At 41.6% G+C, this 12,137-nt stretch overlaps 1 protein-coding gene across 1 annotated transcript in view; it reads left to right on the top strand.

Moving 5' to 3' along the window:
- The first annotated feature begins 9,453 nt into the window (after positions 1-9,453).
- The window catches only part of LOC137048507 (catenin beta-1-like), a 32,768-nt gene continuing 30,084 nt past the window's right edge, over positions 9,454-12,137 (top strand). Inside the window, exon 1 of the mRNA XM_067426740.1 lies at positions 9,454-9,617. The gene's annotated coding sequence lies outside the window, so the exon portion shown is untranslated. The remainder of the gene's footprint in view (positions 9,618-12,137) is intronic.

Below are 12,137 nucleotides of genomic sequence, written 5' to 3' on the forward strand. Positions count from 1 at the left end.
TTAAAATCTCGTGGCTCGATGGAATCCCTGATTATTATTTTTTTGTCGGGTTCCCGTAGCGAAGCAGCAGAACCCGGGTTCACATTGAACCCGTGGCGGAGCAGCAGTTTGAGGAAAATATTGTTGAGCAAGGTAAGTAGGTAAAGTGAGTAGGCTATTTGTATTTTTATGAGTAGTTAAGGCCTGAACAACGGAAGTCTTCAGACGGTTGGTAGTGTTAGCCAAGCGCTAGCCAAGTGTGTTCGCGTATTTGCATAAAAGGGCCTATTTCTTGGACTAAATAATGGCAGGATTTTCATTGCTGGGTGAAATAACCCTTTTACCTGATACGTGGGAATGTATGCGTGGGTGTTAGTGACAGCATGCGTGGGCTTATTCATAATGACTCATTCTTTAATCCAAAGAGGTCATTCTCTCCCCTCACCTCCTGCATGACCTCACTGTTATCTGCAGGTGAGTCACCTGCCAGGTGTGTGTATGTATCTAACAATACACATATAAAAACACATGAAATCACAAATATCATGTTTTTCCCTATCATAATCATAAAATTATGACACTAAATCATATTAATAAGATAAAAAGTCAATATTAAAGACATACTAAGTCAAATAGGAAATTATAGTAGAAATTATTACTTAAAAAGTCATAATTACGAAATTCATATTTTCTACTTTTTAACTCAAAATATCTTTTTAATTAATTATGATTTACTCATTATTAGGATTTAGTAGGCTATGTCATAGTTTAGCCTTTTTTATCTCATAATTATGAATAAGTATGTAATACTTTTACTTTCTATGTTATAGTTATTAAATAAAGTAATAATTGACATAAACAGCCAAAATTATCATAGTATGTTATAATATTTGTCATAATTTCACCTTTAGAATCTCATAATTACTATAGTATCTATATCTATAGTATATTTTTTAACTTTACGTCATAATTATGACATCAAAAGTTGAAAACTATGACACTAGTCATGATTTTTTGACATTATAATCCCACAATTATGACTTAGTATTTCATAATTTTTAACTTTTTGTCATAAATAGAATTACCAAAGCATGATTTTTTTCTTACTTGACATGTATTTACTTATTAGCATATTTTTCGATAGCAAGTGTAAAAACATTCATTCCACTTGCTGAGATCCCAAACAGCATTCATGAGGTTGTCAAGAAAAGGAATAATTTTAATAGGAAAAGCACGTCTGAGAACATCTATACTCAAGTGAAAATCCAAGTTACCCACTGAGCGATTTAAATTACTGGTTTTATAGCAAAGTTTGCGATATCTTTCAGGAAATGACTAGTTGTTTTGCAGACAGAATGCTCTTGCTTAACAGTCCAGTCCAAATCATCTATAGCATATCTCTGTGAATAAATATGCAAATGATGTTATTGTGCAGTGAGTTTAATTTCCTCTTTGTCAAAAGTAATCGTTCTTACAGCTCCGCCCCCTGCTGTGAAACTTAATTAGTATTTGTACTGGCTGTGCCCACACTGTCACTCAAATTGCACACACAATTATTTATGAAAAAGACTTAAAGTGTGTGTGTGTGTGTGTGTGTGTGTGTGTTTGTGTGTGTGTGTGTGTGTGTGTGTGTGTGTGTGTGTGTGTGTGTGTGTGTGTGTGTGTGTGTGTTGGGAAAGAGAGGCTAGCCTGTAAAAAATTATTATTTCCCTTGTCGGCTCGCTCTAAGTAGCCTGCACAGCAGGAATCACGCTTTGATATGTCTCTTATTTGGAAAAAAAACGAACAATTGTACGTGCAAACATGCAATTGTCACAATGCGACAATCTGTTGACAGTGCGCACTGTGACTATTTTAAGCTTTAATTCAGCACTCCCTATACAGTGCTGTCTGTCTGTCAGTGTGCATATGTCATGAAGCATCTGTGTATGTGCTCATATGACGGTTTGGGCATAGATGAGGGCAAAGCAAGATTCTAAGTGTATATGTGCGTGTTTTGTGAGGTAGTCTGGTTAGCGCAGTGCATTGATGATGCGCGCTACGGGGGGTAAGCCGCCTCATAAATCTCTGGATTTTTGCTCTTTCATGGAGGGTCTGCAACAGGAATGATAATGAAACATAAGAGACGGTGTCCCTGTCTATCATACGCACACATGCGCACACACATACTCACATATCTAGTTTAGACATCGCTTCGAGCAGCCAGTAGAAATTGTGTTGTGGAAGTGCAGGCCAAGGTTGCAAATGCGAAAGATTTTTCAATAAAGTTGCAATGTGCAAATTTTGCAGTGTGCAATAAGCATTTCACTTTAGATATCACGTTGTCTTCATGGCTCAATAATATTCTGTTTGGGATCTCGCAGAGTTTATTTTAACAGCACAATATATATATAAACACGTACTTATCATTGAAATATCAGGTTGCTGGATAGTTAAATGTTGTTGTCAGTTTACTGATATGTTTCTGTCGAACACAAAAGAAATTTTGAAGACAAAATATCTTCATTTGTGTTCCACAAAATATAGAAATGCTTATAGGTTTGGAACTTGAACATGTTTGGAACATGAGGGCTATTAACATTTAATTATCCCTATAATTACTTTTGAAAACTGATTATAAGCAAAATATCAAAATTGATTTGCTTTTGCAATTCAACGCTCTCCGTGTGGGATCTCAGACCCCATATTTTTGCTAGGGTTAAAAAAGAAACAACCAGATAATACCATTCTCATTTCTAAAATGTGTACACTCGCTTACTCGTGTATCACTTTTGATTTTTACAGATGGTTAAAAGGTTAGTTCACCTAAAAATGAAAATTAGCCCATGATTTACTCACCCTCAAGCCATTCTACATGACATTCTTCTTTCAGATGAATGCAATCTGTGTTGCATTAAAAAATGTCCAGACTCTTATAAGTACTATAATGGCAGTGAATGGCAACCCAGTTTTTAAGCTCAAAAAAGTGCATCCATCCATTATAAAAGGCCTTCTAAAGTGAATTGATGGGTTTGTGCAAGAAAAATAACCATATTTAACACATTATACAGTAAATGTCCAGCTTCCGGCGGACGGCCTTCCGTAGGGAAAAGCGTATCTGGCACAATGAAAATAGATATTTTGCTTTACAATGGTGTAAATATGGATATTTTTCTTAGACAAACGCATGGATTCGCTTCAGAAGGCCTTTATTAACCCCCGGAGCCTTGTGGATTACTTTTATAATGGATGGATGAACTTTTTTTAGCTTAATTTTGGGATGCCATTATAAAGCTTGGATTAGCCAGGACTTTTTTTATTAATATAACTCAGATTGTCTGAAAGAAGAATGTTATACACACCTAGGATGGGTTGATGTCACGTCACAGACAAGGGAAAATGGTGCGAGGGCTCAAGTGCAGAAAATAATATATTTATTTATAACAAATAAAACAAACTCAAAACAAAACCCACGAGGGGGAAAAACACATAATAGAATAATAACATAAACTTAAACAAACCAACAGAGTCACGGGGAGGACGGAGGACGGAAGACGCAGACATTACACAAGGATCCAACACAGACTGACAAACACAAGGAGATTATAAAGGGAACAAACAAGGCAGATAATGAGGGAGAACAGGTGGGGCAAATTAACCAATAATCAGATAACAAGGGGGAGGGAACTGACAGGGACACGAGCACATGCTCAACATAACAAAACCCACAAGTGCACACAAGACAGGACAGGCATGTGACATTACCCCCTCCTTAAGGAGCGGCTACCAGACGCTCCACTAGGGACGGGAGGGACAGACCCGGGCGGGACGGGAGGGACAGACCAGGGAGGGACGGGAGGGACGGGAGGGACAGACCAGGGAGGGACGGGAGGGACAGACCAGGGAGGGACGGGAGGGACAGACCAGGGAGGCACGGGAGGGACAGACCAGGGAGGCACGGGAGGGACAGACCAGGGAGGCACGGGAGGGACAGACCAGGGGGGTACGGGAGGGACAGACCAGGGGGGCACGGGAGGGACAGACCAGGGGGGCACGGGAGGGACAGACCAGGGGGGCACGGGAGGGACAGACAAAGAAGGTACAGACAAGGGAGGGGTAAACAAGGGAGGAACGAGGAAAACAAAAAGTTCAGGAGGCCATGGTGGCCCACAAAGTTCGAATGGCCAGGGAGGCCCACCAAGTTCAAGCGGCCGGGGCGGCCCATAGAGTTCAGGCAGCCAGGGCAGTGCGGGTAGAGCAGGGCGCCAGGGAGGCGCGGTGAGAGCAGGGCGCCAGAGAGGCGCGGTGAGAGCAGGGGGCGCCAGGGAGGCGCGGTGAGAGCAGCACGCTTTAGCGGCGCACGGAGAGCAGGACGCCTCAGCGGCGCACGGAGAGCAGGACGCCTCAGCGGCGCACGGAGAGCAGGACGCCTCAGCGGCGCACGGAGAGCAGGACGCCTCAGCGGCGCACGGAGAGCAGGACGCCTCAGCGGCGCACGGAGAGCAGGACGCCTCAGCGGCGCACGGAGAGCAGGACGCCTCAGCGGCGCACGGAGAGCAGGACTGCTCAGGGGCGCAGGGAGAGCTGGGCGCCTCAGGGGCGCAGGGAGAGCTGGGCGCCTCAGGGGCGCAGGGAGAGCTGGGCGCCTCAGCGGCGCAGGCAGGGCGTTGGGGAAACTTCTCCAGTCCAGCAGTATCCACCGGCACTGGGACCACCGGAATACGATCTGCTGGCATTGGGACCACCGGAACATGATCTGCCGGAACTGGGACCACCGGAACACGATCCACCGGCACAGGGACCACCGGAACACGATCCACCGGAACTGAGACCACCGGCACACGATCCACCGGAACTGGGACCACCGGACCTGCCTCCGGGGCTTCGGATAAAGCCCTGTGCTCCTTCCACGCATGCAGGACTGCCACCACAAAGCATCCCATCACAGCCCTCCAGGCCGTTTCCGGACTCGGGACCACCGGAACACGATCCACCGGCACAGGGACCACCGGAACACGATCCACCGGCACAGGGACCACCGGAGCACGATCCACCGGCACAGGGACCACCGGAGCACGATCCACCGGCACAGGGACCACCGGAGCACGATCCACCGGCACAGGGACCACCGGAACATGATCCACCGGCACAGGGACCACCGGCGCACGATCCGCCGGTACTGGGACCACCGGAATACGATCCGCCAGCATAGGGACCACCGGAATACGATCCGCCGGCAAAGAGACCACCGGAGCACGATCCGCCGGAACACGCACCATGGAAGGACTGGGGCCCAGGCAGTAGACAAATTCCCAGAACCCCAGACTCCCCATCCTGTCCATCACCCCTGGAGAGAGGGGCATGTCGAGGCAGAGGTTAAAAGTCTCCTTCCACTCTGCCTCGTTGAGCCCAAAATGTTCGACCTCCTTGAGGAACAGTCCTGCAAACTCTTGTACATCCGACCCCTGTTGCCGGATGTACTTCGAGTTTAGGTGTCGCATCACTCGTAGTCTCTTCCCAAACTCCATGAGGGAAAAAAAAGGGAAAAACAAACAACAAAAAAAACAAGTCCTGCTGAGTCCTCAGATGGTTGGATCCTTCTGTCACGTCACAGACAAGGGAAAATGGTGCGAGGGCTCAAGTGCAGAAAATAATATATTTATTTATAACAAATAAAACAAACTCAAAACAAAACCCACGAGGGGGAAAAACACATAATAGAATAATAACATAAACTTAAACAAACCAACAGAGTCACGGGGAGGACGGAGGACGGAAGACGCAGACATTACACAAGGATCCAACACAGACTGACAAACACAAGGAGATTATAAAGGGAACAAACAAGGCAGATAATGAGGGAGAACAGGTGGGGCAAATTAACCAATAATCAGATAACAAGGGGGAGGGAACTGACAGGGACACGAGCACATGCTCAACATAACAAAACCCACAAGTGCACACAAGACAGGACAGGCATGTGACAGTTGAGGGTGAGTAAATCATGGGGTAATTTTCATCTTTGGGTGAAAATAATATAATCCCTTTAAAGCGTCTAATGTCTTTTAATGATTATAAGAATTCTTATCTAAAGGAAAAATAAGTAAATTGCTATTGGATTATTACCATAAAATTATCAATTGAACTGCCTTACAAGTAAACATCTGTCTGTTGAGCCTAATTTCCATAATGATGCTTATGCATTGTGTTTGGTCTATTTTGAATGAATATTCCCATGGCAGCATGTGTTAGATTCTATTCTTCTGTGTTTTAGTGTTCTGTGTTGTCACGGTAACATTAAAAATAATTATCCACACTTATGTGGAGAGTGATTACCTGTAGTTCAATATCACTACCCATTTAACTTAACTCCATGTTGATATTTAAGACACAATCCATATTTAAAAAAGAAATCAACAGTAGGCCTTGAACCAATATACGCTTTGAAGCTAAAAACCAATGGCAAGCCTGCTGCACTATGTGCATTTAAAGGCCTTAGTAAGCAATATGTATATTACTTTGTACCTCATTTCAAGCTGTATTGCTCATTTAGGCCTTCTGTACCGTTTTGCAAATGACCAACAAATGAGAGAGACCTCTATGTTTCTAGCCATGCTATTTTTGGAAAACAGCCTGTTATGTCAAACCATATGGCAAAACAGCAAGCCACAGAACTGTGTACTGCAGTCCCTGTGCCTCCTATTGATTTCCATCAGTAAATATGTATCTGTGTTCCAAGATAATAAATGCATAAATGTGTGTGGACCACAACACCAGTCATAAGTCGCACGGGTATATTTGTGGCAGTCATAAGTAGCACGGGTATATTTGTGGCAATTGTTGGCTATTGCCACAAATATACCCATGCGACATGACTGGTTTTGTGGTCCAAGGTCACATTTATGCATTTATTAGCCTAGAATACAGATGAGGGAGGTAAAGGTCACATTTATGCATTTATTAGCCTAAATACATTGTATGTGTCAAATTATCGAATTTTCTTTTATGCCAAAAATCATTAGGATATTAAGTAAAGATCATGTTCCATTAATATATCTTATAAATGTATCAACAATGTATTATTAGGAGTAATATGCATTGCTTAGGACTTCATTTGGACAACTTTAAAAGCGATTCTCTCAATATTTAGATTTGTTTGCACCCTTAGATTCCAGATTTTCAAATAGTCGTATCTCGGCTATCCTAACAAACCATACATCAATAGAAAGCGTATTTATTCACCTTTCAGATTATGTATAAATCTCAATAAATAAATAAAAAATTACCCGTATGACTGGTTTTGTGGTCCAGGGTCACACAAATAAGAATCCTTTTCCATTGTATATACATTAAAAAAAGATTTTTTTGTGTGTAATTGTGTAAGAAGTTTAATTGGATGTTGTATATTTTTATTGTACTTTTATTTGTTATTTTATGAATCTAGCATTTGATTCTGAAATGAAGTTGCATAATTATATAACCTTTAAACAATCTTGCTTTAACAATTTGAACAAAGGTTTTAGTAACTTTGCAATGAATTTTGTTACAGGCTACAATAAAGGACAAAACATCGAAAAATACAAAGCAAACAAGAAAGACAAAAAAATAAAGATTCAATGACAGAAAAAAAAGAAACTGGAAGCGGACAAAGGCAGGAGCGTCTGGCTGCGGAGAGAAAGAAAACAAGAGAGACTCTTTTGTGAGGAGAGGGTGCGGAGCTTCGCAGAGGTGAGTCAAAGTGACAGCCGAATGAGAGAGTGTCAGTCTGGGTCTGTGTGTGCAGGGTAAACCCTTTAGTCCTGTGACCCCGCTCTGCACAGGGCCACAGCATTTCCCTAATCCACCCGCACTAAAGCGACCGACCGGCTACTCGCAAACCCCATAATGCAAGGCAGCCTTTAGGCGCAGGGTCATTAACATCATATTAGGTTCCAGACATAGACTAGAGAGTGTGTGTTTGTGTTCATGTTGGTTTAGTCAGTGTGTAAGCTGCACTGGTACTTTCATTGCCCTCTCAGTCTGAAGAGAGCGAATGTGACAGTCTTGACTGCATGTAGCGGGGAGGTACTTTTCCTAATATACTGTGTCTGTGTTTAAAAACTGATGAAACGGTGTATGTAGATCAAAAAACATGTTAGTAACAACACTTATTGTTCAATAATAATTATCCTCAGTTAACCTGTCTCTTGCGTGATACCTCAAACTTTTAAATATTCCATTCTAATATGATTTCTGACCTGTAAGTTTGTCAGAATAATATTAAACACTGTTTTTTAATAGGCGGAGAAAAACTGGCACCCCGACCGAGCCTGGTTTCTCCCAAGGTTTATTTTTCTCCATCATGCCCGATGGAGTTTTGGTTCCTTGCCACTGTCGCCCTTTGGCTTGGCTTGCTCAGTTGGGGACACTAAAATGTATATCTAAGTTTTCAACTAAATATCCAAATAAAATTGATTGATTAGGTCTTATTTAATTATATAAACTATATTACTGATCTGCCAAAATTTTTGCTGTATGATAAATTGAAATTGAGCTGATAACATCACCATTTTCTCCAGAATGACTGTACAGCCCAATCAAATTTTGTTGCAATATTGTCCTGTTCAACACTGTGAAGCTGCTTTGAAACAATCCTCATTGTAAAAGCGTTATTTAATTAAAGTTGACTTGACTTGATTGCAATGATCCAAATTAATATGCAGTATACCTGTAAATACCAATTAAACTTAAAAGGGCTTATTCACCCAAAAATAAAAATTCTCATTAATTACTGACCCTCATGTCGTTCCAAACCCATAAGACCTTCGCTCATCTTTGGAACACAAATTAAGATATTTTTGATTAAATTTGAGAGCTCTTTGACCCCTCCAGCTATGTAATTAACACTTTCAAGGTCCAGAAAGGTAGTAAAAACCTTAATTGTCCATGTGACTCCAGTGGTTCAACCTTAATTTTATGAAGCAACGAGAATTTTGTGCACAAAAACTAAATTATTCAACAATTTCGTGCTAGCCTGTGCCAGTCAAACACAGTTTATGAAAAAGCATAAACTACATCAAATGTTTAGGTTGATAAAAGTCATATTGTTTTTTTGCTTGTTTTTTTTTTAACTTTACACACTTAAATATACATTACACTGTTTCATTTATAATGTGCATTATTGCAGGTGTTTGTGTTCACATGGTTTGGGGTAATTTCCTTTAAATGATAAAGTAATGCAAATTTAAATAACCTAGCTTTCTCCCATAGAATTCCTAAATATTTCTAAGGTATTCTGATATTAATTTTCTTTTTACACAATATAGCATTCTCTGTGCTCAGTGAGTCTGTTTCTGGCTTTCCCAGCTCCAGGCCCATGCTGTGCACAGTCGGGGGGCCTGAAGCTCCAACAGCCACTTATTTAGGGAAAGAAAAGAGAAATCTTCAGTGTTCCAGCCTCACTTTCTTCTTACAAAGCCACAGAGGACTGAACATGGACTTGGTCTCCTTATTCATTTTCTTTCATTTTCTTTTTTACATCACGTTATGTCTTTCTGGACCCAGACGTCGACCCTGGATCACGACATTCCAGTTTGAGTTGATCAACCTGTGAAAATTCCAGCCATTTGACAACTAGCTGGGAATAATATATATTTCTGAGCAGAAGGAAAAGATCTGAGGTATGTAAAAGTTAGGATTCGGTCAATTGTGTGTAATAAAATGCTATTCTTTCTAATGCTTAAGTATTCCTATTCACTTAAATACTTATGGCTTGAGAAAGGGGTTATGATTTAATGAGAGGTTTGAGGAGATTTGTGTCGGAATTCGTTCGAGACGTTACCTGAGGTAGAATCATACAGCTTTTAGGAGCTGATCAATATTTGGCTCACCTCTCGTGGTGTGCAGTAAAAGAGCAGCTTTTGGTGAAATGTCATTTAAAGTCAGCATATGCTCATATTTTCAGATTGTGCTCTGTGCTAATATTGGCTTGACTTCAAATTCTTGCCATAGTGGAGAGTCTTGGATGTTTGGTTTGGTGGGAAGCCAGTGCTGAAAATGCCATAATATTTACTGCGGGCCTAGCAGCAACTACATTCACAACCTGTTCAGAACATGTGAATATGGGTTAGAATGCAGGCTAATTGTTTGACATTTCTCTAGTCTAAATCGCGATTAAAAACAGCTATGAAAAATAGCACACTTTCCTCAGGTGGATGACCTGTAAAAGAGAGACATGAAAAAGAACTGCATGTCCAGTTCATACTCTGTGCAATATACTCAAAGTTTACATATACAAAATGTCAGTATCTCTGTACTGTTAGATTTAACATGAGCAAGGGCATGAAATGGGCTGTTTCGTTGCACATTGTAGTATATCAGCTTAGGCTGATCATTACAAGGCTTTAGTAGATGAGGTGAGAAGTGCAAACTGTTATTAGATGAAAGACAATTTATAATCCCTTGTATCCATCCAGAAGGAACGTAAGCACACTGGTATTAGACAGATCCACATGAAACACAGACCTAAAACGGAGCTCTACGGGTATTAAACTGTAAATTCTCCTTTTCAGAACAATATGGCTTATTCCGTGTGCTAACTGATTACCATCTTGATGTAATCTGCTTATTAACTGACCAAAATGCATTTGTCTGTGGAATTTTATAATAATCTTTTTGTATTAATTTTCTACTATGTTCATGCTAAAAAGAAAATTAATTGCTAAATAGCTAAATAGAACATTAATAACATTACAGTAATCAATATAAATATTAGTCTTCATTTTTTTTTTTTATGTATGTCACACCCAGCACTTGAGATTACTGTGGTCTGTCCTTATAAATGTAAAAAGCTGTTTATAAGCACAATCAATTATGCATTCAGGATAACTCACCATTATACACTCACCTAAAATATTATTAGGAACACCATACTAATACTGTGTTTGACCCCCTTTCGCCTTCAGAACTGCCTTAATTCTACATGGCATTGATTCAACAAGGTGCTGAAAGCATTCTTTAGAAATATTGGCCCATATTGATAGGATAGCATCTTGCAGTTGATGGAGATTTGTGGGATGCACATCCAGGGCACAAAGCTCATGTTCCACCACATCCCAGAGATGCTCTATTGGGTTGAGATCTGGTGACTGTGGGGGCCATTTTAGTACAGTGAACTTTGAAATTATTCAAGCTTTGTGACATGGTGCATTATCCTGCTGGACGTGGCCATCAGAGGGTGGTTATAAAGGGATGGACATGGTCAGAAACAATGCTCAGGTAGGCCGGGTATTTAAACGATGCCCAATCGGCACTAAGGGGCCCAAAGTGTGCCAAGAAAACATCCCCCACACCATTACATGTACACCACCACCACCAGCCTCCTCTGTGGTAACAAGGCATGATGGATCCATGTTCTTATTCTGTTTACACCAAATTCTGACTCTACCATCTGAATGTCTCAACAGAAGTCGAGACTCATCAGACCAGGCAACATTTTTCCAGTCTTCAACTGTCCAATTTTGGTGAGCTTGTGCAAATTGTAGCCTCTTTTTCCTATCTGTAGTGGAGATGAGTGGTACCTGGTGGGGTCTTCTGCTGTTGTAGTCCATCCGCCTCAAGGTTGTGCGTGTTGTGGCCTCGCAAATGCTTTGCTGCATACCTCGGTTGTAACGATTCGTTATTTCAGTCAAAGTTGCTCTTCTATCAGCTTGAATCAGTTGGCCCATTCTCCTCTGATCTCTAGCATTAACAAGGCATTTTCACCCACAGGACTGCCGCATACTGGATGTTTTTCCCTTTTCACACAATTCTTTGTAAACCCTAGAAATGGTTGTGCGTGAGAATCCAAGTAAAGCCCCTTTCACACTGCACGTCGGACCCGCAATATTCCCAGAACATTGCAGGGTCGCCTTCTGTGTAAAGCAACCACGTCCCGGAATTGATTACCGAATTGAACCCGGGTCGGGGACCTAGTAACATTGCGGGGTTCGGTCCGGAACGAGCGCTGTGTGAACAAAAGCCAAAACTAATGCCGCAGAGTGTACGTAGTTATCGTGCGACTCCTGGAGCTTGTTTTTTCAATAATACAACCCTGCAGTGCCAGAAGAGCTCGTCCGTGTTTTAAACGCAGAGAGTGTTCGTATACAAAAGAAACTAAAATTAAACGAGCAGAAATGTGCGCAAACTGGACACAAGTCGAG

The sequence above is a fragment of the Pseudorasbora parva genome, chromosome 19, assembly GCF_024679245.1.
Source record: "Pseudorasbora parva isolate DD20220531a chromosome 19, ASM2467924v1, whole genome shotgun sequence".
Taxonomy (NCBI): Eukaryota; Metazoa; Chordata; class Actinopteri; order Cypriniformes; family Gobionidae; genus Pseudorasbora; species Pseudorasbora parva.